The 23,937-nt window shown below is 34.9% G+C and overlaps 1 protein-coding gene and 1 pseudogene across 2 annotated transcripts in view; one reads left to right on the top strand and one right to left on the bottom strand.

The window, feature by feature from the left end:
• Nucleotides 1-23,937, bottom strand: part of HCN1 (hyperpolarization activated cyclic nucleotide gated potassium channel 1) — a 671,121-nt gene that overhangs the window by 544,975 nt on the left and 102,209 nt on the right. The window lies entirely within an intron of this gene.
• Nucleotides 6,424-6,890, top strand: LOC138166783 (large ribosomal subunit protein eL33 pseudogene; annotated as a pseudogene).

Here is a 23,937-nt window from a genome sequence, read left to right as displayed (position 1 = left end):
ATCTTTCAGTAAATTATGCTATGTGTTTGAAACTTAATGATAACAAAAGAAAATTTAATGAGGGGGAATGAAAGTCTAATCAAGTTCAACATAAAATATTACTTTCTCATTCCCTTGACCTTGTGACAAAATCTTACCTCCCACAAATTCTTTTCCACAGTTGAGCAGGCATAACTAGTCTGGGTCTAGAGAGGAGTTATTTACCTATCAAAGTATATTATTCTTATAAATCATAATTTTTATTCTCTATTCCTAAGATAATTTTTTTTCTATTTTTACTAGACTAACAATAAATAGGCTTTTAAACAATAAAAAATTGCAGGTCACCCTTATTTATCTGCAGATGGAAGTAGAATAAGGTGAGAAAAGAGACAATCAGAAGTTGGGCCCTGAGGAATTTTCATCATGCAGCTCGGCTTTCTGTGGATTTTTTTTTCAATGTTTCAAATTTGATATAAAGGAACATCATTCCTAGGTTTTTTTTCTTTAATAAAGTATCACTCATGTTTTCAACTTCTCAGATAAACCTGCATCTTAGTCTTAATCTACTTCTCCATTTTGCAATTAGTCCACCTTCCACAACAAAGAAATTCAAGAGAACAATTGTTCCTCATAATTCTATAAATGATAACCCCTGAATATCTGTTATAAGTGATCTCAGGAGCTATCTAATTCAAGCTGCATCTAAACAATAATCTCTCCAACAGACCTGACAAGTGGTTATCAGCTATTATGGAAGATCCCACATGACAGGGAAATTCTAAGGCAGCCCATTCCTCTTAGGTATAAATGATTGTCAGGAAGTTGGTTTTTTTGTTCATTTGTTCTGCTTTGCTTTTTATTCACCTCAAACCTTAATCTGCCTCTTTGCAACTCTCACCCATTTCTACTAGTTGTAACCACGAAAGACAAGAAAAGCATACTTAATCCCCTTTCCACTGGACAGCCTTTCAAATCCTTGAAGACACTGTCATCTAAATCATCTGTCACCCAGGCTCAATGCATCTATTTTTTTGGTAAGTCTTTATAAGGGCATGAACTCAATGGCTCTATACCACCCTGATTGCCTATCTTTAGTCACTCTACAGCTAATCTACATGTCCTGCATTAAGAAAATATGGTGTATAAAAATCCAAACCTACTGAACCATAAATAATGACATTAATAATTCACATTCATTTCATTATTTTCTCATTATTCCATTATTTTCTCCCATATTACCACTATGACAGTGGTTCTCAAACTTTGTCATGTATGACAGACACTTTTGGCAGACCTGTATCGCTTATCAACCCCTTCTCAGCATAATGTTTTTAAATACATAGAATTTAAAAAGAAAAATAATAGATACAGGTAGGAAATACAGTTTTGTTTTTTGGAATTTTTTTTTTAATTTAAAGGCCCAAGGTTAAGAATCTCAGTATCTATCCTCAAGCCAAAATGGATTACCTTCAATCTTCTGAAAATATTCTGTGTTCTCTCACCTCCAATTCTTTGTACATTTTACTCTCTAATTTTAAAATATTCTTTCTCACCTTTTTCACTTATTGAATTGCTTCACATTCTTTAAAACCCAACTAAAATATTTCTTCCACTAGGAAGCATTTATTGATTCCCCTCTGTTAAAAACTATCTTCTTAGACCCTTAAGCCTTTTTGCACTAGATTTTTTTTTCCACTCGAATACTAAAAATGCATACAATAGGTATTAGAATTAGTATCTGTGTTTACACCATACTACAGACAGAATATAAACTTCATTAGGGCAGAGACTACTGTATTATTTGATTTTGTATCTACCCTTACACCTATCCCTTAGCTCACACATGCACTTAGCACTTAGTAAATGTTTGTTGAATTGAATTCTTTAACACAACTTATCATATTTGATCTTTGTAACCAGTTGACAGGTAGTAGAGTATCATTATCCCCCTTTTACAAATGTGGAAAGCAAGGCTCAGAGAGGCAGATAACAAAAGTGGTAGGGAAAACATACCCTGGGAGATTTTTATAAAAGAAGCAGAAAGGATAATGTTGCTCTAAGATAATGGAGCACAAGTCAAAATGAGCCCTAAAAAAATAATACACACATACCTTTTTGTTAGAGAAATAAAATTAAATAACAATAATAATAATGTTTTATAGTTCATAAGGATCTTTCTCCACAGAAAATTCAGATGTACCAGGGTGGCTAGGTGGTGCAGTGAATAGAGCACCGGCCCTGGTGTCAGGAGGACCTGAGTTCAAATCCAGCCTCAGACACTTAATACTTACTAGTTGTGTGACCTTGGGCAAGTCACTTAACCCCAGTTGCCCTGCCTTCCCCCTCCAAAAAAGCAAAAAAAAATTTCAGATATACCATTTAATGAATTAAGGGGCAGCTAGGTACTACAGGAGTTAGGAAGACCTGAGTTCAAAACCAGCCTAAAACATTTAATAGCAGTATGACCTTAGGCAAGTCATTTAACTTCTGTTTGCTTCAGTCTCTTCAACTATAAAATGAGGCTAATAATAGCACAAACCTCCCAGGGTTGTGAGGATCAAATGAGACAATATTTGGAAAGCACTTAGTTCAGGCCTTATATGCCTGGCACATAGTAGGTGCCATAGTAGGTGTTACCTGATACTAGTAACCACTACTTCTACTATTACTACTTCTACTACCACCATCACAACTTCTACTACTACTGCTGCTATGACCTGCTGAGAAGTAGCATGACATAAGACAGACAGCTGACCTAAAAGTCAGGGCTACCTGGGTTCAAATTCCACCTCTTATGTGTACTGGCTATATGATTTTGCTTTGTGAATATCTCTTCACCTCTCAGTGTCCCAGGCAAATAACTATAACTACAAATCACAGAACACTTAGAGAGTTGTGTTGGGAGAAGGATTAGTATGCCCTAAACCAATGAAATCATAGGTATGGTAAGAAGGGGAATAAAAATCCTGAGCTTGTCAAAAATAAATCCAACATTATGTTCTTTGACAATTCAAGCAACTCTAAGAAAAAAAAATATTATTGGAGTGTAAAACAAATTTTCCTATAAAAAGGTAATTTTAAAATGCAATTTTTTAAAGTTAAGAATGTTTTCCTTTATATACCAGTTATCCTTTCAAGATTAACTTAGAATTTATCATCAATCAACAAACATTTATCAAAATCTACCTTGTGCAGGGCTCTGTTAGGTGCTGAAATATCAAGAAAAAAAAATAAATAAAACAGCCCCTGCCCTCAGGATCACATAATCTATTAGCAGAGACCATAGGGGTATGTGTGTATGTGTGTCTGTGAGCACATATATACATAGAAATATATATGTATGTAAGTTTATATGTATGTGTATACACACACAATAATTATGAGGTGATTTTAGAAAAAAATCAGGAAAAGACTAATTTAGGAGATGATATTTGTAATAACAGTAGGAATAATCATCCTGCTTCATTTGCATATGGAAAACATTGTGGAGGCAGCTAGGTGGCTCAGCAGATAGAGTGCTGAGTCTGGATTCAGGAAGACCTGAATTCAAATCCAGTCTCAGACACTTACTAGCTGTGTGACTCTGGTCAAGTCATTTAACCTCTGCTTTGTTCCACTGGAGAAGAAAATGACAAACCACTCCAGTATCTTTGGCAAGAAAGTCCCATGGACAGTATGGTACATGGGTCACAAAGGACAGGACTCAACAACTACACTACTTATATCTCATGTTGTATAACCATAAGATTAATCCATTAAACATTCTATACATTTTCTTCCCTGCTGACTCCCTCATCCATGTTGGTGCTACTATATACCAGAAAGTTTTAATATACCTAAAACCTAGCTTGGTCACCTGCCTTTAGGGTCAGCCATGCAAACCATTAGTTTAGCAACTTTTATCTAATACTTTGCATACCAGAACTACAATTGATGTGTACCCAGAGGTCTTAAGGGCAAGGGAGATACAGAGATGTTTACATGCTTTTGAGTAGAAAACTTCCTGGATCAAGATCCATTGAGCACTTAGATTCTTTCTTGGTATATTTTCACTCCAATCTTCTTTGCAATAAACAGAATTAATCCCTTCTTCCTAATTAAAGTGTCAATAACCACAAATTAGAGATCAAGAAACATGGGATGGAAAAGCACCCCCAGAAGAAAGTATAAAAGAACAGAGACGCCAAGGAGGGATTATAACACCTGAACCCATGGATGACAGGTGATGATGCTGGCCTGGAAGACACACCCTATTGAGAATCTAAATAAAACAAAAATAATCATGTCTTCCACTTAGTAAGAGCTGGCATTTTGGAATGGGAGTATCAATGGAATCAGTCTGTTTCCAGTCTAAGGGGATCACACTGTTTCTAAGCAAATCTGGAAGACAGGAGCAATAATCAACCCATTAACTGAGTCTGAAATTGATGCACCACTTGATCACTGTCCAGGTGTTATAAATTAGACCCTTGCTGCCCCTAAATCCTCACAGTTCATGTTAGTTGCCAAATTCTATTCATTCTCCCTTTGCAAAATCTTGTATCTATAATCCTTTCTCTTTCCATTGCAATCACTCTAGTTCAAGATTTTATTTTTCTTATTAATTATGAGCCTCCTAATGCTCTGATAGCCTTCTAGTTTGTCTTCCTGCTTTGAGTCTATCCTTCTGCAATACACTATTTTACTACTTCCTAAGTAATCTTCCTATTATAGCACCTGTCTATAGGAGAAAAAAAAAACATAAACTCCTGATCTTGACATTCCAGGGCATCCATCATCTAGCTCACAAAAATATCTTTCCATTCCTTTCTCATATTACTCCATTACATTTGTTCTATCCAAATAGAACAACTCCCCAATCCCAAAATTGTCCTGCCCTATCCTACTTTTGTGTCTCTGCTCATGCTGCCACCCATGTCTGGATGAGATTCCTCTTCACCTGATCCTGGCCTCCATCTCTTGCAGTCTCTCATTTTCATCATGATCTAGGTGCTAAATAATAAATAATAATAACAACTAGTATTTATGTAGTACCTACCATATGTCAGGAATTGTGCTAAACATTTTACAAATATCTCAATTCATTCTCACAACAGTATTGTAAACTCATTCAGCAGCAGGTTAGATACTCAACAAAGATTTATTTTAATTTGTTGAAATTCATATTTTGTCTTTTTTATGGAATTTAAAAAAGGAAATATATTATTTTCTTCTCTAAGACATGGTTCATATTCAGTTCAACTCAATAAAAATCTTTGAAACCCCATTTTTTTGCAGAAAAATACTGCAACCACCAGGATTATAAAGAGAGGTAAACTATCTCATACAGAAGAGGCAAGGGAAAATGGTTACAATGGAGGGGAAGAATAGGAAGGCAAAAGGGAATGGGTCAACCTTATTCCCATTGAATCTGGCTTGAGGAGGGAGTGAAATACACACTAAATATGGTATCTCACCCTCCAGGAGAATAGGGGGGAAGGGAATGAGAGGGGGGAGGATGGAAGGGAGGGCAGGTTGAGGGGTGGGAGTTGAAAGCACCCACTTTTGAAAAGGGACGGGATCAAAGTAGAGAATAGAACAAGTGGGAGGTGGGATAGGATGGAGGGAAATATAGTCACTCTTTCACAATATATCTACTATGTTATTGTTTTGCAATAGCCACACATGTACAACCTATACTCAACTGCTTATCTTCCCAGTAAAGGTAGGTGACGGGGGGAGGAAGGGAATGAATCTGGAATTGAAAGTTTTAAAATCAAATATTCAAATATATATGTATATATATATATATATGTGTGTGTATATATATGTATTATATATATACTATAATTAATACCATCTTACATGTAATTGGGAAATAAGATATACAGGCACTGAGGCATAGAGATCCACTGGAAAAGTCAAAAGGGTATGGGAGAAAATATGGGAGAGAGCAGATTGGAGGAGGGGATATCCTGAGGGACTGCTATTTTGTGGCGGTGGGTAGGGGAAAAATGGAGAGAAAATTTGTAACTCAAAATCTGGCATAAATGATTGATGTAAATCAGAAGTTAATAAAGCATTTAAAAAAGAAATAAGGAAGTTAGAAGGAACGGTAAATTCATGGGAAGAAATAATTATGTTTTGTAAAGGTGAAGTTTGAAATGTTTATTGAACAATCATTTGGAGATATCTAATGTACAATTGAAACTTTAAGGTCAAAAGATCAAAAGGGATGAGGGCAGAATTTGGAGGTCTGGGATTTATCTACATAGAAATGGTATCTGAATCTCTGGGAGCTGATGAAATCACCATGAGAAAATCTATAGAGAGAAGAGGAGAGGGCCCAGGACAGGGCAATAGGTTGCATATATATTGGGATTGATATATGTTTAATGATGATCCTGTAAAGGAAGCTGAAGACAGGTCTTATACGTAGTAAGGGAAACAAGACAGAGTGATATAAAAACCCAGGGAACCACTTCCTTTTTCCTCCATCTTGGAGCTGTGGAGGCCTGCTGGAAACAGGGCTTCTAGAACAGAAAAATGTCTGGAAGACTGTGGTCCAAGGCCATTTTTGCTGGCTACAAGAGAGGCCTAAGAAACCAGAGGGAACATACGGCTCTTCTGAAAATTGAAAGTGTCTATGCGCATGATGAAACTGAATTCTATTTGGGAAAGAGATGTGCTTATGTATACAAAGCCAAAAACAACACAGTAACTCCTGGTGGGAAACCAAACAGAAAAAGAGTTATCTGGGGTAAAGTTACTCGGGCCCATGGTAATAGTGGAATGTTTCAAGCCAAGTTCAGGAGCATTCTTCCTGCCAAGACCATTGGACACAGGATCCGAGTGATGCTCTATCCCTCAAGGATCTAGAATGAAAACTGATTAAATAAAATTACACATTTATTGAAATGTAAAAAAAACCCAGGGAAGATGTTGTGAAAACCCATCATTAAAGGAGTAGTCAGTAGCATCAAACAGTGAACAGAAATCAAGAGGAATGAGGACTGAGAAAGAGTTCATTGGATTTAGCAATAAAATGTCAGCTGGAGACCTTGGAGACAGCAGTTTCAGTCAACTGCTTTGTACAGGGCCTGGCACATAGGAGATATTTAATAATTTTTGATTGACTGGTTGAAGTACAGGGGGCAGAAGCCAGATTGCAAAGAGTTGAAAAGTGAGTGGAATGTAATGAAGTAGAAACAATGTTTATAGGCAGCTCAAAAATGGTTAGGAAAAGAAGGTGGAAACAAAAGAAACCTTAGGATTGGAGGTAAGGGGAGATCAGGGTCAAGTAGAGTATTTTTTAATACATGTGGGGACACCTGAAATTATTTGTGTAGCAGAGACTGAAAATGAGGGAGGAAGGGAGGGAGGGAGGGAGAGAGAGAGAGAGAGAGAGAGAGAGAGAGAAGAGAGAATACGATGGTGGAAGGGTGAAACTCCCAGAGATTAGGGGGAACAGGATCAAGGACAAAAGTAGAGGTGTGTTGATCTTAGCAAGAAGGACCTCAGAGATTAAAGAAAAGAAGAGAATAAGGAATGTTTTTGAGAGGACTTGAAGTAAGGAATGTCCATCTTTGTGGATAGCCTAATTTTTTTTAATGAGGGGAAGGAGAAGGAGAAAATAAGGGGAATGTGGCTTTAGGGAAGAAGATGACATCTGAAGCATCATCATGGAGAGTACAATAAAGTCAATAAGAGAAAAATAAATGGATTGGTAGGTGGTAAAGAGAACCTAGTAGTGATTTTTGTTGTTGTAGAGTTATTTCAGTTGTGTCATAGAATTTGTGATCCCATTTTGGAGTTTTTTTGGTAAAGATACTGAAGAAGTTTTCCTTGTCCTTCTCAGATCATTTTACAGATGAGGAACTGAGGCAAACAAGGTTAAGTGACTGGTCAGGGTAACAAAGCTAGAAAGTGTCCAATGCTAGATTTCAACTCATGAAGACAAGTTTTCCTGATTTCCAAGTCAAGCATTCTATTCACTGTGCCACCTAGCTGCACCTGGTGGTGATTACTTAATATAAATTTGTAGTTAACCAAATCAGCACTCAATGGATAGAATATCCCTCAGCACCTGGGCTTCCTCATACTCTGATATGTTGGTCCCCTTTTCCCACTGGTGAGTTCTTTCAAAGGCCTCCATTTTGGGGATGGGCCCAAGTTGGCCATACTCTATTATGTAGCAATATAAATTCAGAAGGACATCAGCTGAAAGTTGGTGACCAGATAAAATAATTTCTTTGTTCTCAGTAACTCATGAAGGCAATCTGTGAAGACAGTAGGAGTTGAAGTGGGAGGCTGGGGATCTCACCATATTCAACCTGAAGAACTTATAAGGCACCCTCAAAAAATCACATACTTGTGAAGAAATTAAATATAAGATTTGCTTTAAAATATTCATTACAACCAAATTCCCAAGGCAACGATACATCATACTCATAACAGAATGATGTATTATTGCCTTTAGTAGGAGGAATTCAATAAAAATGTTTAAATAGAAAAAATGGCCCTTAAAATGGGAATGGGCTTGAATTTTACTCATTATTTTGTCCATTTTTGAAATCACACATAAATTTTTTAAATAATAAGAATGTTTTCTTTCCCCTCCCATTTATACAGTTCTGCAAGATTTTTGAAATAACTGCAAATGTATTTCTAAACACACAAGATTCACCAAGGGTTTCCCCAAATTCCTCAGAGAATTTGTTGCTTTCCTTGAAATTCTTCTGGGAAGATCTGTTTCTCAGGGGATTTCTTAGGATGAAAATCCCCAAAAGGTAAAGGTGGATGTGGCCAATGGAAGCTTTGGCTCCAGAGTTGATATCTCTCACCTCTCGGGACTTCCTGTTCATACTTCATCAGAAAGATGCTAGGACTAGCAGTAAGGAAAATTGTTAGAGTCAAAACAGTAGCATTGCTGACCCAACATATAACTATTTAGTAAGTGTTTAGTATGTTGGCTATCCCTATTAGCTAACTGCTTCTACAACTTATGTATGCTATTTCTAATTAGCTACTTTTTTAAAAAAGGAACAGTTTCTCTAAGGTATTTATTTTTTCTTCTTGATATAAATGTTCTCTTTCATCACCTAATGCATATATATATATATATAATTTACCTTATTCTCAGTATATCATAAATATTACTTAAGAAGCCATACATCTATAAAATTAAAACTATCTAGCACTCAAACTTCCCTCTTTCACTTGAAGTACTTGGATTATGGGTGATTGGGGTTAAGTGACTTACCCAAAGTCACATGGCTAGTAAGTGTGCCAAGTGTCCAAGGCCAGATTTGAACTCAGGTCCTCCTGGTGCTCTATTCACTGTACCACCTAGCCTTGGATTATTGAGTACTTGGATTATTGAGGTAAAAGACCATTTTTTATTTGAATTATTCAATTATTTGAACTAGGTGGCACAGAGTATAAAATGTGGGACATGAAGTCAAGAATTCCTGAGTTTGTTCCTATCTCTGATACTATCTATATGACCCTGCGTAAGTCACTTAACTTGATTCCACATCATTTTCCCCATCTGTAAAAGGGAATAATAATAGTAATTATGTCACAGAGTTGTTGTGATAATCACTCAGTCAACCAATAAACATTTATTGCTATGTGTCAGGAGTTATGCTAAGTGATGTGGACACAAAATAAAAACATAAAAGTCCTTACACTCAAGGAATTTATAGTTTAACCTGAATGACAACATGCAAATAACTGTACACACAATCTATACACAAGATAAATTGAAAATAATAACAACAAATATACTATAGTTACAGAGGATTAGGAAAGCCTTCCTATAGAAGGTAGGATTTTAACTGGGCCTTGAAAGAAGCCAGGAAGCAAATGTTAGGATGAAGAGTATTTCAGCCATGGGAGACAACCAGAGAAAACCTTCTACTGTTGGGACATGGAATCTCTTGTGCCAGGAACAGAAAGGAGGCCAGAGTCATTGTATCACAGAATGTTTGTGTGCATGTGTGTGTGTGCATGTGCATGTGTGAGTGGGTGTATACATATGCATATATAGTACTTTGCAAATCTTAAAACACTATATAAATTATGTTATTGTTTATTATTATTGCTGTGGTTATTACTGTTTTATGACATTATCTTTCGTTCTATCATATTTAGACATGGCACATATTTATTCTCATTGAAAGGACAATGTTAGTAAATTTGAATTTCCTCTCCTAGTCCCCTTCAATCAAATAGTTCTCTTCTATTATTATTCTCTCTTAATAATATTGGAGGTATTATTGTTCTATCAAGGCATCTTTGTATAGTGGATTAAGAGTTAGCCTGACAGCCAAGGAGATCTTGGTTCAAGTCCCGTCTGATACTTATTGGTTTTTGAACCCAGAAAAGTGAAAACCTATAGACAATTTTCTAAGAATAAAAATTGTGGAGAAAGTGTTAACCTGCATGGCAAAGGATACTCCTTACTGAGAGCTTGCAAGATCAAAGAAGTCAAAATCTAGTTGCTATAATTGGGCTAGTATGTATATAGATAGTATTTAGACTTTGAAAGTCATGTTCCCTGATTTTTCTCACAGTCTCTAATTCCTTCATATGAACTTGGATTTGATAAAGGCTATGTGCTAGTGCCACAGTGGATAAGGAGTCAGGAAGACTCATCTGCCTAAGTTCAAATCCTGCCTCAGAAATTTACTAGTTGTGTGACCCTGGGCAAGTCACTTAGCCCTGTTTACCTCAGTTTCACCATCTGGAAAATAAACTGGAGAAAGACATGGCAAACCAGTCACTATCTTTGCCAAGAAAATCCCAAATAGGGTCCAAAAGAGTTTAAGACAACTTGAAACAACTCAACAATAACACTGAATAATACTGAATTTAGCTACAGTACATAGCATAAAGTATACAAAAAGAACAAAATAATTATATTTGAAAAGATTTACTCCATATATGCTCCTTTAGTTATATTAATATAAAAATAATAATAATAATCAATGAATATTTTTGCTGTTCTATTTTGCAACCTTCTTTTTTTCCAAAATTTTATTTTAGACTCAAATGCCAGAACACAAATAGCAAATTTAAAAAAAGAAAGAAAAACATATCATACACTTAAATATTGAAACTTAAATACCAACTTAGAAATAAAAGCATGTCATGTGCATAGCAGAACATGAGAGGATTCAAAATACGTAACAAATTTTCATTTCAAGAAAACCTAAGTGATAAATAATACTCGTTGTGTTGAGAATTGTCCATCTTTGCTTCCTTGTGAATTCTCTTTTGCTCTCTGCTGTGCACTTTTTTACTTTGTTCTTTTTTCCCCTCCCTCCAAACCCCCCAGAAAGCCACAATAAAGCTTAGATATGTTTCTCTATAACTATAGATATATACATACATATACAGACATACTTTCTCAAACCTATTCTGCTCCTGACCTTTGTTTTTATGTATGATTATATTTCTTGTTTCCTAACTTATTTCCTGCTGTTCTATTTTATAGCTTCTTATGAGTAACAGTTAATTCTACACATTAGGATATACAAGTCTATCAGTCTCAATTCTCTACAGATTCAATTCAATCCAACCAATCACTTAATAACCATGTGCAATATATGAGTCACTGTTCTAGGCTGACAGATAAAATATAAAGAGGAAACAGTTCTTCCATCAATGACCTTAACCTTCTATCAGCAGTATCCCATATGAACACATCTAAGGAAATCAAGGCAGTGAGTGTACTACAGTGAAAATATTGCTGGATTTGGGATCAGAGGAATAAAGTTTGAATCCTCGCACAATCATTTCCTAACTGTATGATTCTGGACAATTAAATTCAACTTATATTCATTATTTACTATGTGCCAGGTTTTGGTGACATAGAGACAAAAGAGATACAGTTCCTGTGCTCAAGGAAACTTGTGGTCTATCATTAAGTCACTTAATTTTTTTCTGTGTCTGAGTTTTCTCCTTCATAAAAAAGGGGATTGGACTAGGTGTCCTTTAAATTCCTTTCTAATTCTGTCTAGGTAAGATTTTAGAATCCTAAGGAATATAAGGAATTTTAAGGAAGGAGAGTACACTAACAATTGAGGGAAATTAGGAAAGGCCTTGTGAAGGAAGGGTAAGTTTATTCAAACTCTGAAGGAAGATTATATACATATTATATATATATATGTACATATATATATATATATATATATATAATTTTTTTCCCCAGATATATGGGATGGACAATCTGTGAAAAGTCACTGAGATGTTTTGTGGTTACTGAATTAAGTTAATGCAATGGTAATTAATTTGAATTTGAAGACCCCTTTTTGTATTGGCAAGTAAGCAAGTACTTAGCACTTAGCAACTAATCAAACCTCTATGAAAGAAACCAAAGGTAGGAACCCCTGTTCCTGATATAACAGGAAGGGGTTGGCTGAAACAGGAAGTAGCTAATGCTGTGTGTATGTAAGGAAAAGGCCAGAGAGGAAGGGTCAGAATTTCTCAGGAACAGCATTTGGAGGCAGAGCAGGTACAGAAGAGAAATGAGAATCAAGAATTGAGTCAGAATTTCCTGAGAACTTGTGGTGGTGGAGCTTCTTCTGAAGAGGAACCCAGAAGGCTGAAGAAGACCCCAGGAGCCCACTCCCCCCCCCCCAGGCTGGATAAGGTGATTCTGATTTTTTTAATGAGCTGCAGAAGACTGAGGAAGCATGGCCAGGATGCTAAGACTTTGTTTGTGGCTTGGTTGAGCCTTGAATTCTCGGGAACAGAAATTGTGAAGGATTTGAGATGGACTGGACCCTGTGAACTTCAGTGTGGAGCAGGACTTACATGGAGAGATGGACAAGGAACTGGGAGCTATCTGCCTTTGAATCCAGGTGATTGTTTGGTGGATTCAAGTAGGAGTTGCCTTATTGAAGTCAAGATGAAAAGATCTCTCAGTGGGTATTGAGTAGTGATGAAATTGTAGTTTACTAGTGACCTAGGGGTGGAGGGTCTGTGTATTTTCTAATGCTTGTACTTAGTGATTAATGATACTTAGTAATTGATTGTTGAATAAGAGACATATTGAGTTAACTTAGTGTGCCCAATGAGTAGAAGACTTTGACTATTGTACTTTGAGATGATTTTTCTTTGTTCAAAACTTTGTGGCCACTATGGTGGAAACTATGTGGCCATTTTAATGATAAACTGTTATGAATACTATATTGTGATTTTGTTTGATAAGTTGTAATATTGTGAATGTTGTACCTTGATTTTCTGTGAATGTTTTGCTTTGATTTGTTACTGAATGAATAGAATGTTTAGTATACTGTGTAATCAGAACCTTAAAAGCTGTTCACAGCAGCAATCCTCTGGAAGCTGCTTGTGCATGGCTTTACAGCTAACAGACCAGTTTGTCTGAAATATGGTATATGAATAGGAATAATATGAAATATGTCTGAAAAGGTAGGTTAGTGCCAGAATGTTGAAGGCTTTAAATGACAGTTTGGGTTTATATTTTATCTGAAATTTCATAGGGAATGGCTGAAGACATTTGACCAAAAAAGGTGATATGGTCAGAACTGTGCATTAGGGAAATTATTTTAGCAATTATATGGAAGATGGATTGGAGCAAGAACAGACTAGAAGCAGAAAGACCAATTTGGAGGCCATTGCTATAGTTTTGACCAGAGATGATGAGAATCTGAATTAGATAGTGGCAGTGTGCATGAAGAGGAGCTGTATTGAGAAGACTTGTGACAATAGAAATGACAAAACTAAGAAACTGATAGGAAAAAGGAAGAAGAGAAAGAGAGAAGAATCCAAGACAATTCTGATGTTTATGTCATTTAAAAGTTGGACAAAACAGTTTCAATCAAGTGACAGTACCTTAAACCAGACTTCAAGGGATTAAGATAGTAAAAAGGAGTTAAGGAAGTAGAAGAAACAAGTTCAGGCAACATTTTCTGAGTTTGGCTCTGCATTTGCTTTTTGATCAGGAGTATACAATTTGTAGCCATTGGAGCAATCATCTTCTAACTGAAACCATTAAAATGACAAAATATTTCTCTGCCTCTTTAGGAGTTATGAATTAGAACACAAAGGAGACAAAGTAGTGTGCTAAATTCTACTGTAGCAAGATACTTCATAACATTGAAACATAACTTGCACGATCATTGGGCTTGCAGAAGACTGAAAGTGTTGCCAGTCTTCTGTGTGGCTGAATAGAGTGGCATTGATCAGCAGTGTTGCCCACCTTGTATTTATGAGAAGACTGACTGTGACATTGGCAAAGATATGGGATGACAGGCTTCACTGGTGAAAAATTCAATTAGACTACTGGAAAGTTTAACAGCTGAGTAGGCTGTTTTTCAGTGCAAACAGATGGCAATGATTTTTAGGCAAAATGGATGGCATATTTTTTCATGGAATATAATAACACCCTAAACTTGATTTTAACTGAAGAGAGGTAATATAACCAACTTCTGGTCCTTTTTTTTTAACAAATGCCTTTTGTCTAGATACTTATTTGTGACAGGTATTTGAATCAGTGTGAGTCTGACAAAATCAGGTCTAGTTAAATTGCAAGCATGTTGAGATTCTTGACAAGAGACACAGAAATGCAAAGTTACAGGAAACAAGATCTTAAAAATGAAAAATAAAAATGAAATGAAAATGTCTTCCTTGGTTCAGTAAAATACTTGTTCCAGCAAAGAAAATCCCTTTCAAAAGTAACTGACTTTCATACATCACCTTATATAGTTTAATTTCCTACTCCTAGATACCCTACAGTGTTTCCAGCAGAGTCCTTGTGGTATCCAGGACAGTGATTCAAGCATGCCTTGTGGTCATTGCTCTCTCCTGTTATTTGCCTACAAAGATCTCTCCAATAATTAGGGCTGAATACACTGCACTTTTTAAAATTAAACCAAGCCTCTGGGAAAGAATCATGGAAATAGATGGTTAAAGGACATCCAGGCAATTAACAAGTATGATAAAGTTAAAAATTAAAGATGCCAAAGTAGGTTAAGAACTTTTTTTTTCTTTTTCTCCTCCACCCACCAATGTTATATGTTAGTATAACAAGAGAATAAAAGAAGGAACAGAGGAAGGCAGAGAAGGAGGAAAGAAGGAAATAACAAAAGGAGAGGAAAAAGAGAAGTAAAATATATAAAGAACAATATAGATTCCATATTTTAATTAATACAGATTTGATTTAATTAGCTTACAAAAGACTTTTTTTCCTCTAGGTTCCGCACAGGGAATTGTAAATGCTGCTGGACATATCCAACCAATATAAATTTACAGAAATAAACTCAGACAAGCCTTTCCTCATGGGAGAGACACTGGTTTAAGTTCATTAAAAACATAAACCTCTAAAAGGAAATGGATTATGCATTTAAAGATCTTCACAATCTGATGTTAACTAATCTTTCCAGTTCTTTTTTGTCCCTCTCAATAATCTATACTTCAACCCAACAAAATTATTTAATGTTCCCCATATGTGACATTCCATCTCCCACCACCCCATGCCCTAACACAGGTTGTCACTTAGGGATAGAATATCGTCCCTCCTCTCTGTCACCTTTTGTAGCACCCTTCAAGGCTCAGTTCAAATGCTACTTTCCACATCATACCTTTTCTGATCCACACCTCCCAAGCTATTGTTGTTCTCTCTCCCCTCCCCCAAAGTTACTTTGCATTATGTATACATACATATGGACACATACATGTATATAGTGTATAATTACACTATATAATAAAATAAATTACACTATATAATAAAAAATAATATAGTGTATAATACATATACATATATGTGTATGTATATATATACATATATATATATATATATATAATTTATCTTCATAAATGTTTCTACCAAATAGAATATAACTTTTGTAGGCAGGGATGGTTTCATTTTTTACTTTACATTCCCAGGCCTTTCATAATGCTTGGCACATAGTAGGTATTTACTAAATGTATGTTGAATAATTGCTTGTCTATAAGCAAAAAAAGGGAAAAAAAGTAAATTTCACACACCTTTAATAAACTTTTCACAAGGACACAAAAATGCAATACTTTCAGAAAATGTTTCTACAAGCTATGCACATCACATTTCATGGGCTTCTAAATCTTCTAAGTTGGAAGGGTTTTAAAATAAAATTTAGTCATGTACCAAATTTTTCTCTTTTTTTAACATTGTAATTTCTGTTATCATTAATAGCTATCATAAGGAGATTAAAAATTACTTATGTAAGGGTTAACTATATCCCTTCCATTAACTTTACATAAGAAACTATAATTTGGGCACAGTCTTTATCAGTGTTTTCCTCTTACTGTTTTGCTGTTAATAGGGTTTAGCATTGAATTGTTTGGAATGGAAGTGAGGGTTAGGAAAGCATATCTTGAATAGCTTGCAGATAATTATTTTTTCTTTTAAATACTCTTGTCTCTGAAAATGTATACCTTTCCTTAATTATATCTGGAGATAGACTATAAATTTCTTCTTTGCTATGAAGCAGAATTATAAACTTGAATGGTAATGCAAACCAGGAAAGATGATGGGGGAAAAAATTAGACAATACCATTTTTGAAAACCATGTCATTCTTCATTTACTTGCCATTAGAAATAGAGTTATTCTTTTCACTTTACTCTGCTTAAGACAACATTAATTCCCTCAAAGCAAAAAAACTTTTCAACTTTCTGAAGAGGTTAGGAGAAGAGATATAGCACAAGGTATTCACAACAACTATACTCTAATCCCCAAAACCTCTCATAGGAAAAGAATCAATTTGATGCCTCTTAATAATCATTTATTTTTTTCAGCCTCAAAGAAGCAAAAACTATTAATATTCTCAAACACATACATAATTGGAAGGTTAAAATGACAAGCAGTTAAAAAAGTTCATGTATATTGGGTTTTTCTACAGGATACATAGCTATGGAGTCTGTTTTATGAAGGGAGGGGAAAAATCACCCAAACTAGTCACTTGACAGCAAATTGGAAAAACAAAACTGATTAACTGAATTTTTCAGCATCTAATGGATCTTTTGACATCCATAGACCAGTCAGTCCATATTTCTCATTCCCTAGATTCCAAAAAAGTAATTTAGTTTCTCCAATTTGCTCATATCCAGGAAGATCACAACTGATTTACATTCTTTTTACAAAAATAATCACATCTGAATAAACTGATAGAAAATTTAAAATGAACTATTAGTATTTTCCCTAATATCATATTTTAGAAATATTAACTTTGTGTGAAAGTATATTATATTTTTTTCTTAATAAAATAGTTCTCCACCCTGTTAATACCTCCCTTCCAGTTTAGTTTTGTTCTGTTTTTTGTTATGTCAAAAGATATCTACAAGGATTATAAACTGTTCTCTCCTTTTCACAAATTATAGATGCATAGGAATCTCCTTAGGCCTATGACTTTTTTTGTTTGTTTGTTTTGCTTTTTGGAGTAGAGAAGGTAGGGCTATTGTGGTTAAGTGACTTGCCCAAGGTCACTTGACTAGTTTTTTGTGTTAAGTGTTGGGGGCTGGATTTGAACTCAGGTCCTCCTGACTCCAGGGCCAGTGCTCTATTCACTGCACCACCTATATTCTTCATATGATTCATAAGACAATACCTCTTGAAACATTATTGTATTGTGCTATAGGTTTTTACACATGATCATTCAGTAGCTGAAAATAATGGTGAGGTAGTTACTTTGTCTTTCCTCAATGGTACTCATTGACACTCTTTAAGCACTCTCCATTCTAATGCTATCTCTGACACCTATAAACTCATTTACCCTAAAACAAGTGACTGATAATAACTTACAAAATTCATCTTAGAGGAATTTGAATTTTAATGGGGTTCAAATACTTTAGGCAAGTATAAATTTCTACTTATGGAAATTCAGATATTAGCAATATGCTTGCGGAATAATTTTGAGTTCATCCTCCAAATGATATGATTTAAAAGGTACCTACTTCAAAGACAAGTCAGGCATCACATTCTAATGTAATAGAAAGTCAATAATCACACCAAACATGATCATATAATTATGTAATACAGAAAAATAAGGATTTGAGTCAGGAATCCATTACTCTGTGATAATAGACAAATTACTCAACCTCTTTGTCTATAATTTCTCTGTATATCTGTAAAATAATGCCATTTAACCAGATGATCTCTTAAGTTTCTTTTCATATCTAAATCCTAAAAAAGCATGTCATTTTGGATTCTGTAGACAAAAAATGATTCTGCATTATGTAATTCTTTAATCATTAGTAAATTGTAACACATTACCGGTGGAGGATTAAGCAAGATAGGTGGTATAAAAGATACTATTGAAAATGTTTTAATCAGAAAAGAATACAAGATGAGAACAAGGGTTCTTTGATGGAAAATATCTCATTGCTATAAATAATATATCAAGACACCTTAAGGAAGACTATCAGCGGGTTGTGTGGACCTTCTATGGGGGATTTATTGGAAGTTATGGACAAGAGTTGAACAGGATAATAGGGAATGGATGGGCCTAAGTTACATCATTCATTGAAAAATACATGTAAGTGAAATCAGAGATGCATTAAAAGAGCAAACAATTGTGTGAAGCTTCTCCTAGTGAACATTGTAATGGAAATGCAGATTTAAAGATCTTCCCTGCCCCTAGGCTAAAGTGCACCAGAAGCCTGGGGAGGGAGGCTTGTTTTTCAGTAGATACTTTTTGATTGGCCAGTGGGTCAAAAAGGTTGTTACATTCTCTGAGCCAGGAGAAGGCTATATAAGCACTGATGTGTAGCTTTGTTTTGGGACTCACTTTGAGAAGTGTTCTGTGATTTGATCTGAATTCTGGGAAGCCGTTGTTGAGAGTCCCCCGGCTTTGAAAAACCCAGAATGTGGAAACCCAGATGTTGACTGGGTATGGATGTAATGGTTGGACAGTTTGGAAAGCTGTCTACTTGATCTGTTAATGTCTTGATAATTATGCCTGTATACTTTGAGGTTCAGGGTGCTGACCTTTTCTCCTGAACAAGGTAAATGATATATGTCTGACTGATTAAAGTAAGCTTGTTAACCCATTTTGAGTTGCTTTCCTTTAACAAAGCAGATCCAAGAACCTGTGGTAGCTGCAAACCCTGAGGACGCTTGGGGTGCTTGCTGCTACAAACATGTGTCTAAAGCCCTAATTATTAGTTTCTTATTTGGTATTTCAGACCTTCTATCAAATTACTTTGAATTCCAAACAAAAAAATAAATTGTTGTTGTTCATTCATGTCAACTCTTTATGACCCCATTTGGGGTTTTCTTAGCAAAGATACTGGAGTGGTTTACTATTTCCTTCCCCAGCTCATTTTACAGATGAGGAAACTAAGGCAAACAGTGTTAAATGACTTGCCCATCACACAGCTAGTAAGTTTCTGAGGTCACATTTAAACTCGGGTCTTCCTGACTTCAGAAATAGTGTTCTAAACACTGCAACACCTACCTGCCCAAATGAAATGTTTCCTCCCCAGTAACTTTCAGGTTTCATGAATAATTGAGTCCAAAAAATCAAGAGACATGGTTTCTCAAAATTGGGCTACAGTCTCTTCTTAACAGATTATAAGATCTTTAATATCAGGAACCATTTCTTATTTAAATTTGTATCCCTTATCAAGGGATATCAACAAAATAGGTAGCCAAAAATTACATTGAATTAAAAAGAGTTAATGTATTCTCTGATATTTGTCCGTCAGTCACTGAGCTACTTATTTTAGAAAAATTCAGTCCTTAGTTACAAGCCTCTACTGGATCTTTTCCTTATATTTAACTATTTCTCTCTAGTACTCTCCAAACTCCATAAACATCATTTTAGTCTTCTCAGTTTCTAAAGAAGTACCCAAAAATTCTACCAAAGGTGATAATGACATCTATTCCAAACTATAATGTATACCATTATGTTGAATTTTCATATTTCTCTAAACTTTAATAACATTTAAAAAAAAATTTTTCCAAAGACTTCAAAGTGTTTACTACCATGTACTCCAAATTAGATTTTATAAGGAGTTTTCCTATTCACTATTTCATTAGGAATGTGAGTTAGTCATGTGAGTATTATTAATCCCATTTTACAGACAAGAAAACAGAGAGATCAAGTTATTTTCCTAAAATAAAATAGCTAGTAAGAGAAGGGAGTGATACTAGAATGCAGACCTCCTAACTCCATTTCCAAGTAATTTTCCCTTCTATTTTGTGATCTCCCATGTGTAGCGCCAATGCAATATTCAAAAAGCCAACAGTCACTATAAATATACCTGCACAGTGATCGATCACAAAATATAACAGACTCTCCCTATGTAAGACAGAAGCAAAACATTTATTCAGACACCAGAAAACCAAATCCCAACACCAGGAAACCAAATCCATCATAGCAATACAGAAGCTAATGCACCACAACATAACAGAGGGACACACCATCCTTTAGCCTTCCCACAAATCAACACAAACCTAGCTGTCACAACAGGTGGCAAACACCAACATTTACTCACAAGCCTAACTCCCTCCCTCAGATGCATCCTCTCCTCCCTACAGTCTCTAGCTGCTCTGAAGTCCAGCTTCCTGTGGGCTCTGCTCCATTCTTCAGCAAACTCCTCCCACAACAAGCTCAATGTGATTACATTAAGCCTATTAGGGGGCAGGGTATATCTTCATTGTAGGGAAGGTCTTCATATTCCCTTAGGCTTATTAAGGAGCAGGGAAGATCTTCAAATTCCCATTACCATTACACCAGGTTAATGAGAAGAAAGTCAATTTATTTGTGTCAAGTACTGAGTGAAATTGGACAATACATGAATGACATAATAGAATACAATACATTGATAAATTTTGAGTTAACAGAGGAAAATTTGAAGGGTATTTTATGTGGTTTTCAGCTACTTAGAAATATTACTTCTTTAAACTAACATTAAAAAATTGTCTACATCAATAAATTAAAATATAACTGTGAAATGAAGGAATGTGAATAGAAAGGGATAAAAATTCTAGATTAAAAATACTTTAATATTACAAGAAACTGATTTCATCAGGTCAAATACAACTTTTACTAATGCAAGTCAAAATCTTTCTGATTTTTTAGAATGTCTTTGAAAAATGCTATGACAAAAAAAAATCATAACCTTGTGGTCAATCTCAAGGATGAGGCTCTCACAATATATCTAGGTTAGTTTTTAAACAATAAGATTAAATACACTTGATATTTTTGTCTAAAGTGATTTGTGAAAGTTTAATATTTTAACACTCCAAAAACAAGAATAAAGACAGTCCTATCATATATATATTTTCCAAATGGACTAGTAAGAAGAGAGTCACATATATATAATGAAGTATTTGGATTGATGTTTTGTCTCACATAGAATGGAACACCTAAAAAATGAATCTTAGACTATAGTTAAGGTTTCTGCTGATAATAGTAGTGTTTTTTTTTCCCTTTTGCTTAAACAACAATTGTCATTTATAGGATGGTTTACCATTAAACTGTCCTCTTAAGTGCTATTATAGCTAGGTCCTCTTTAGTGAGAATAATGAATTCCTTGAAATGGTTTATCTTAATATTATAAGATAATGACATCTGATTCCAATACAATGGAAATATATGATAGAAATACCTCACTTTGAAGAATTCCTTATTTGCCCTAATTGGGACCTCCTGTATTATCAACCCCATTTTACAGATGAAGCTGAAAATGTTTAAATGATTTCTTCAGGGTTATAGCACTTACAAGTATCTGAAACAATATGTAAAGCTAGTGAGGTAACCCTGATGCCAGGTCAATATTCTATCCACTCCATTTTGCTGCCTCTGGATTCTAACTCCTCAAGGTCTGGGTCTCTCTAGTCTTTCATCTTTGTATCTCTAATTCCTAGCACAATGCCTAGAACATGGTAGGCAATTAAGAAATGTTTGTTGAATTGAATTGAAGGGAAAGCAATAACATTGACATGTACATTGTGATGGGTTATCAAAATGATGTCCTTTTTTCTGTCACCATGTATGTAATTTATCTAGTATTTTTTTTAATGGATGAGGTCAAATTTCAGAAGTGAATTTATTTTGTTTGAACCATCAGTATCAGCCTCTTCTTGGACAAGCACTGTTAATTTTATCCTGTGAATTTTTTGGCAGGGTTCACAAAGCATTTACATTTTTGAAAGATACATAATCTGCCTCTTGTCTTTCTCATGTATTACACAAACACCTTGAATTTATCGAATGTATTTCCTCTAGGGAGCTTCAACTGCTTGATACATTATTTCCATTTTCCTAACAGCAGCCACGTGAGGTAAGAAGCAATTAGGTATATTATTATCCCTATATTCAGAATAAGCAAATTGAGACTCTAAAAGGATGAGTAGTTTCCCCAAGGTCTCAAAGTTAGTCGGAGAAAAAACAGGGAATAGAACTCTGATCTGAGTATAGCTCATAGTTAATTCTACTGAAGTGTGACTCGAGACTGACAAATAAGACTAGTAATCATGTGTCAAACTACTTTAAAGTTAAAATTTGTGCATTATTACTAACATCTATATAAGCTAGATTTGTGCATATATACACATATTGCATACAAGTTTTCATCATTTTGCTGAACTAATTTTCAAGAGACAGTTCATTTTAAATCCTACCTTATATTCCTACTACCTGTATGAACCTGGGCAAGTCACATCCTCTCTAAACATCAGTTTCCTCATCTTTAAAATGAGGTGGTTGGACTTGATGACCTTTAATATACCTCACAATTCTAAATGCATGAGCCTACAAAGTGACAGATGTATAAGAGAAAATGTCTGAAAAATATGGAATGATAATCTAGTAAATCTGAATAGAATAGTCTGTATTAGATTATTTTTGTTCTTCCCATTGCCCAAATTAATCAGATAATGGTTCAACCATCTTTGCTTTGGCTGTGTTAATACAACCTTTATCTGTGTCTCATTTTTAGATATAAGCCCGAGTTACAAAGCTTTAGATAACTACACAGACTTCCCCTGAAAGTACTAGATTTTTTGTTTTGTTTTACAGGTAGCACAATTGGAAGGAAAAATAATTGAACAAATTGCAGGGCCTTGAAAATTTTGCACAGAACAAGATAGAGGCTCCCAGAGTATAAGTGAAAAAATGAAAAATTTTCTCTGAATCTCTGAACACCTAATGGTAGGCTTCAAATCAAATTTTCTCCACAAAGAAATTTATTTTTAGAAGTGAAACTCAAGTGTCTAGTGCAACTGAAAAGAATAATGCTGTTTTTGCCTCATTACCCTTAAATGTGCTTATAAAATACATGGTGTCTACCTAATTCACGTATTGCCATTTATTTACTGTGGAATATAAAGTAGGAATGAATGCTACAGTTCTCTGTTCAGTTCTCTGTCTCTCTCTCTCTCTCTCTCTCTCTCTCTCTCTCTCTCTCTCTCATAATGTATCTTATCATAATTGGTTCTATTTGTACTTAATAGTAGCAAAATTTCTTGTTTTTAAGTAATAGAAAAGACAGAGGGATTTTCATGAACAGAACATTGGTAGAGGAATTATTCTAATTTTGCCAATATTTCACCTGTTCAGTTTCTTTACCCCGTATAGTGAAGAGGTTGGAGCATATCAAGAGTTCTTCACCTTTCTTGCATTATGACCTTTTTGACAGTCTAGTGAAATCTATCCTTTTCAGAATAATGCTTTAGAGTACATTAAAAAAGAAAATCAATTATATCAAGATAAAGATACCTTTTTTTTAAGGTCACTGACTCCAGAATAAGAACCTTTGGCCTAAATAATCTCTAAATGCTCTTGACTTTAGTAATCAAGTAAATACATTTCAAAAAATAAAAATACATTCCACCAATACATTAGGGATTGTTTTAAAATTTTAGTTTTTGAAATAAAAGTTTATATATGACAAAATTCTATATTTCAAATGTAATTTTGTCATAAGTCTTCATTTTAACCAGTTCTCCACATTTTTTTTAAAAA

Source organism: Petaurus breviceps, unplaced genomic scaffold (genome assembly GCF_028583685.1).
Source record: "Petaurus breviceps papuanus isolate PSGF00001 unplaced genomic scaffold, PetGlider_PUasm1.0 226, whole genome shotgun sequence".
Taxonomy (NCBI): domain Eukaryota; kingdom Metazoa; phylum Chordata; class Mammalia; order Diprotodontia; family Petauridae; genus Petaurus; species Petaurus breviceps.
Note: the sequence above shows the minus strand (reverse complement) of the source record. Positions and strands in the feature narration are given on the sequence as shown.